This window comes from Lactuca sativa, chromosome 9 (genome assembly GCF_002870075.4).
Source record: "Lactuca sativa cultivar Salinas chromosome 9, Lsat_Salinas_v11, whole genome shotgun sequence".
NCBI lineage: Eukaryota > Viridiplantae > Streptophyta > Magnoliopsida > Asterales > Asteraceae > Lactuca > Lactuca sativa.
Window position 1 is genome coordinate 201,880,489 of NC_056631.2, and position 6,000 is coordinate 201,886,488.

The window sequence follows — 6,000 nt, forward strand, 5'->3', positions numbered from 1 at the left end:
TAACTACACACTCACTTGATCAGAAGACGATTCGATAGCACTACGGCTTATAGAAGTAGTAATCCACAGCAGATCTGGAAGATCTCCTCGAAAATCGAACTTCTCGTGGGCAGAGCTTCGACTCGGGAACCGCGCTTCTCGGGATCTTCGGGGTCTCGGGACTTGCCTCGGGGCTAGAGTATGATACCGGGGCTTCGGGGTAGCTTCGGCACGAAAAACGATGCAAAAGACTAGAGAGAAGAGAAGAAAATGAACAAGAAATGAGGCTGTCTTGGATCCTTTATATAGAGGCTGGAACCTCGGATTACGCGGGGCGTACAGGCGTACGCAGCGCGTACGCGTCCGAAATCGTCATTGCATGCGTCATCCGAAGTGTCGACACTATCGGAGTTACGCGATAGCGTAACCTCGTACGCGGGGCGTACTCCGGATTACACCGGTGACTCGGCTTCGGATAATACCTTCGATTTTGAATTAAATAAAAATATAAAATGATTAATAAACTTCGGAAATTCGTAACTTCTTCATACGAACTCCGTTTTCGACGTTCTTTATATCCACGCGAAGGTGAGACCACGCTCTACGACTTTCGTTTAGACTCCGTCGGCTAATTTTGAGTTTATTTTTATTAATTATTTTTAATAGGCAGCGACAGAAACTTTCGTTATAAATTCATAACTTCTTCGTTTGACGTCCGTTCTCGCCTAACTTTTTATCGCTTCGATACCAACAATGAGATCTTTGATTCTCATTTAGATTGCTTCGGCTAACAACCGCTCGATCTCAATTCGAGTATTTCAGACTGTATACCGCTAAGCCGGAACTTCGATAAATCATAACTTCCTCATACGAAGTCAGATTTGGGCGTTCTATATATATTCGGAAACCTCGTTTCGACTACTACAACATTAACCAAAGATATTAAGTTTATTTTACACTTAAATTTTGACGCTTATTTTTATTCTTAATTAATCAGACCACATAATTAAGCAATTAAGCACAAAACACATAATACTCAAATAATACATTCTTATTATTTCAAAACGGGTTACAAAGATTAACCTAGACTATTATATTGCTAAATATGGCAAGCCCGGAAACACAGGCGTTACAGAAACCTTCATTTGAAGTTTGCTTATTGTCTTCCTCAACCAACTTTTTGAATTCAGGCTTTATATTTCCAACATTGCCTGTTGTTACGAAGACTTGATTTGGGAACACAATATCATCAGTGCATTTGAAGATTGGATAAACAACAATATTTGATTCAAGATAATGAGCACCTTTTTCACTAAGAATTTTCTCAAACTCTTGTGTATCCATATAAACTTGATCAACAACCACTCGAGGAATTTCAATTTCTTTCGAACTTTGAATTATCTTCGAATTTGTGTTTTCTTCCTCATTATCGCTATCATCGGTTTGACTATCATGTATTTCCACAAATTCCATATCACAAACTTTCGAAGTTGAGGGTTCATCAGTATCAATTTTTACCAATAATTCCTCACATTTTCTTTCCATTTAAAAGAATTTGCTACATTTATTACAGACAATTGAGAACAATCTACATCCTCTAAATCACTAATTTCACTAATATTATCAAAATTATCTTCAATATCAGCAATATTAGTTTGAGAATTAGATGTAGAATTCTCAGTCTTTTTCAAAATTCGAATTTGTTCAGATTTAGTTAAGGTCTCATTCACAATTTTAACTAAATCATCAGCATCAAGATAATCTTCAACTTTAGCAATTCCATATCTATACCTATCATCTGGAAATTTATTAAAATCAAAAATTTATTTTTCACAATCATATGAAACAATATCTACCTTAGCTCTATCATATGCTAAAAATGGTAGCAATTTTCTGTGTTGTTCCTTACTTATCTCACTCGAATGATGTAATTCAGTTAATTTTCCATACAATCTTTTCGCAGAATTACAGAAAATATTTCTCTGTGCTAACAACAAGTTTATTTCCTTTGCTAAACTCTCCCTATCCTCCATAATATTCGACACTTGGAATTCTAAATAATCAACCCTAGTGACTTTTGATTCTAACTTCTTTCTTGTCTCTAGTAATTGATCATTTAACTTTTTAGCTTCATTGCTAGCAGACACAACAATTGAATCAAAGTAAGTAACAGTTTCATCAAAAGATACTAACTCAGAATTATATGTTGTAACTGGAATATTAAAGGATTCAAGAATTTTACGTACCTTGGTAGTCATGGGCGACCTGTCGGTAGACTTCGATACGAAGCATTGCCCACGTACTTTGTGATTCTCTTCTTCATCTGAATCTTCTTCAACTTTTGCATACATGGCCCCGTGTGTTGGATTCTTCATTTCTTCATCGTCTGAACCTGAGGACCATATTTGATATGTGCCATTCGATTCAGTTTCTCCATGAGCCACCAACGACAAATTCTTCCCCTTCGACTTTACTTCCTCCAGTTTCTCAGTGTAATACGCTTCATCCTTTGTTTTATTTTTCTTTTCCTCCTTTTTTCTCAACAAGCAATCTACTGCCAAGTGATTTGCACCATAGCATTAATGGCAATTAATCCCTATATCTCATTTCAACATCTTCTTCATTTGCTCCATTTCACTCTTCGAATCCGTCTTCACTTCTTTCTTCTTTTCATCCACTCTATTTTTGTTCTCAAAACTACCCTTCGAATCTGATGACTTGTTCTTTGGATTAAAAGGTTTCTTAAAAAATTTCTTTACTCGATTGTTTGAGTAAAATGCAACAGCCTCATCATCAGAATTCATCAGAAAACCTTCTTCTTCATCAGACTTCGATTTTTCATTCTCTCTTTCTGAAACTTTCGAAACGAGTGCCAATGGTCCACCAAGACTTGCTATCGCTTCCTCAGCTATATCATTAACCTCATTTTCATGAGATTTCAATTGATTGTACAAGTCATTCAATGTCGAAGTATCAAAACTCTGTTGATTTTTCACCATCATACTCACACTCCTTCATTCCTTTCGAAGTCCCATTACAAATATCAAGTTATACTCCATTGATGACCTTGTAATACCATAACGATTACAACGATAGATTAACTCATTGAACCGATCATAGTATACTTCAATGGATTCAGATTCTTTCTGTTTGATATCTTTGAGTTCCACCAGGCATTGTTTCACAGATGTGATCTTCGTATTTTCATTTCCTTGAAATTTGTCTTTGAGATTGTTCTAGATTTCTTTAGCTGTTGTGCATGTTCTGACATAATTGTACACAACAGGAGGCAAGGCACCTCTTAATTCCCTCATGCATTTCTTCTCCAGTTGTTTTAAATGATTGGATTGATTGTCAACTTCCGAACTGCTTGAAGACACACCGATTGGCTGAACTGTTGCAGGTTGATTAATTTCTCCTGAAATGCACTTCCATAATTCTTCATCCAATCCGTTCAAGTAATCTTGCATATGATCTGCCCACTGATCGTAATATTCTGGAATAAGCATTGGAATTTTTGTGGATGAACCAAGCAAATGAGAAAATGATGTCATGGAATTTAGATTGAATGACGCCATTGTTGTACGGACAAAAACTTCAAGATGATATGAAAACTTTGAGAATTTTGAAATCAAATTGTATATTTCAAATCAGAATCATACAACAAACACTCGATTCACAAATATGTTCGCAGAATCAAATCCTAGATTTAGATCAAGAAGAATTTTTCACACTAAAAAAAGAATGGAAACTTTTTGAATCAAACAGTAGATTCAAAAATCTTTTTGAACGTATGAAAATCAGATCACAGAAAGGATTCCTGCTCTGATACCAATTGATGAGACTTGTAATCGAGTTTGAATCAAATTCAAGTATGAATTCAGGAAGAGTAATAACGATGAATACGAGAGTAAATAGAATATTTGTTCAGCTCGTATTATGCTTTTGAGTTTACAGATTACAATTAATAAACTGTAAAAGACTGAGTGAAAAGCGATCTCTAATCACTTAGTACAGACCCCTATTTATAGGAGAACAAAAGCATAACAATACTAAGGACTAGACATTAAGACTACTCTTTATAATGCCTTAGTACAAATAACATTACATCCGAAGACACCTTCTTACGAAGACAAAATATACTTCGTAACAATCTAACTGACTCTTCGACTATTACAACATTTAAGCCCTAACACTTTGGATGTTGAGCATTACCATCAAACCTAGGCAGTTATGTAATCATAAGCTGGAATAAATGTAACCTGATCAACTACATTTATTCGAGATGCAATGAACGTGTGCCTGGGAGTGATAGTGGTGTTGCAACAGGTCTGAAACTTACCAACTAGGAATGCTCGAGCCAAACATAAAGTTTAAAATACTATGGGAGTATTTTGGAATACTAAAAGACTCACATTAATCCCAGAATCTAATTCAGAAGATAAGAAACAAACAAGCAATTAAATTACCATAGGGGTATTTTAGGATGCATAGATAACCTTGTGTGCAGAACTAAAAAGATCCTTATTGATATACCAACAATTACAGAGGGTATACTCCCAAGGTTATATATAATAAGGATCCCATAGGCTAAGAATATGTTGTTTTGCTCTATTTCCTTTTCCTCGTTGGGATGTGGATATAGTGTAGTATCACATATTCGAAGGCCTATCGGATCTATGTTATATATGATTTGTATACCCTATGTAATCGTAGCAGGACTCGATATGGATCACCCAGTGAAATGTTAATAATCTCTTAGGATTCTTTAGACATTTCCATTCTCACACGAACCCTGTAGAAAACCCTATCCACTTCAGTACTAGGCAGAAGAGTTGATTCAAACCCAGAAGAGGTTCATTGAGAAGATTTCCAGTTCGGAAATAAATGAACTAAGTCGAGACTATTGAAATCACCAAGTGCCTATACCTTTTAGGGACATTGGTGGGAAATTCGCCTAAACTTCCAAGATTTCCAGTCATCCATCATGAAGTGATGACACCCAGAGTCAGATTCGGAAGTAAGGCGGAGTAAAAATTCAATATGTCTATAGGAGAAGAAAACCCTAGGTAACCATCCAAAGAAAACCAACGCTGGTCCCAGTCAGGGATACGAGGTAGACAGAGCGAGCTAGTACATGGAACCTGAGAGGTGTATTTTCCTCATGATTCGTCACGCTAATACACCCATAAAATAATACAATTTAGTGAGTTAGTGATTACACTACCCACGCTATGTGTTAAGTAAATCGCCTTTTTTCCCGTTGCAAGTAATATGATTAGAGCGGATCCCCACACCTCTATTGAGGTTGTTTAGCCATAAGTCTTCATGAGCCTTTATTCCCGCGGTCTTCGTTCCGAATTGTTCTCAAATCTTTCCAAGCCGGAGAGTGAACCTTTGCTAGTATAAAGGTAACTTAGTAGGAACGACTCCCATCTTATGGTTTTTTTTCCGACACTCATACTCTTACCTTGAATACCCGGACTACATCATAGGGATGTAGGTCGACACTCAGACAACCAATATCCGAAGCATGGGAAAAATTTATGGCTAATATAGTAAGGATTGATATGTCCAGGGTTAACCATCGTCTCTCATCAGCTTGTGTTCCTTTCCGTGTAGGAAATACCATGCCTCCGAAGAAGCGTAACCCATCCTCTTGCAAGAAACCGACTCTCATATTCTATGAAGCTACGTTCCAAGCTGCAATCTCGGCATCTGTAGCAGCTGTCATGGCTCAACTGAATGCTAACAACGTCAATGTTAGTAGGAGCCCTATTGGGAATTTCGATCCTAGTAACGGACAGCAGCAGCCAACCTCTGTGTACCCAGCCACCCAAGAACCTCAACTAAATCCAATGAAGAGAAAACTCAAGATCGAGGAGGGAAGTACCTCGGCTCAAAGACCATCCTAAGGGCAACGAGCTGAGGCAGTCAATACCCTTGCCAGCCCCTCCATCCCGACTTCAATAAGACCATACCTAGGAAACCTTCCCCACTGTAGCAAGTGTAGCTACCATC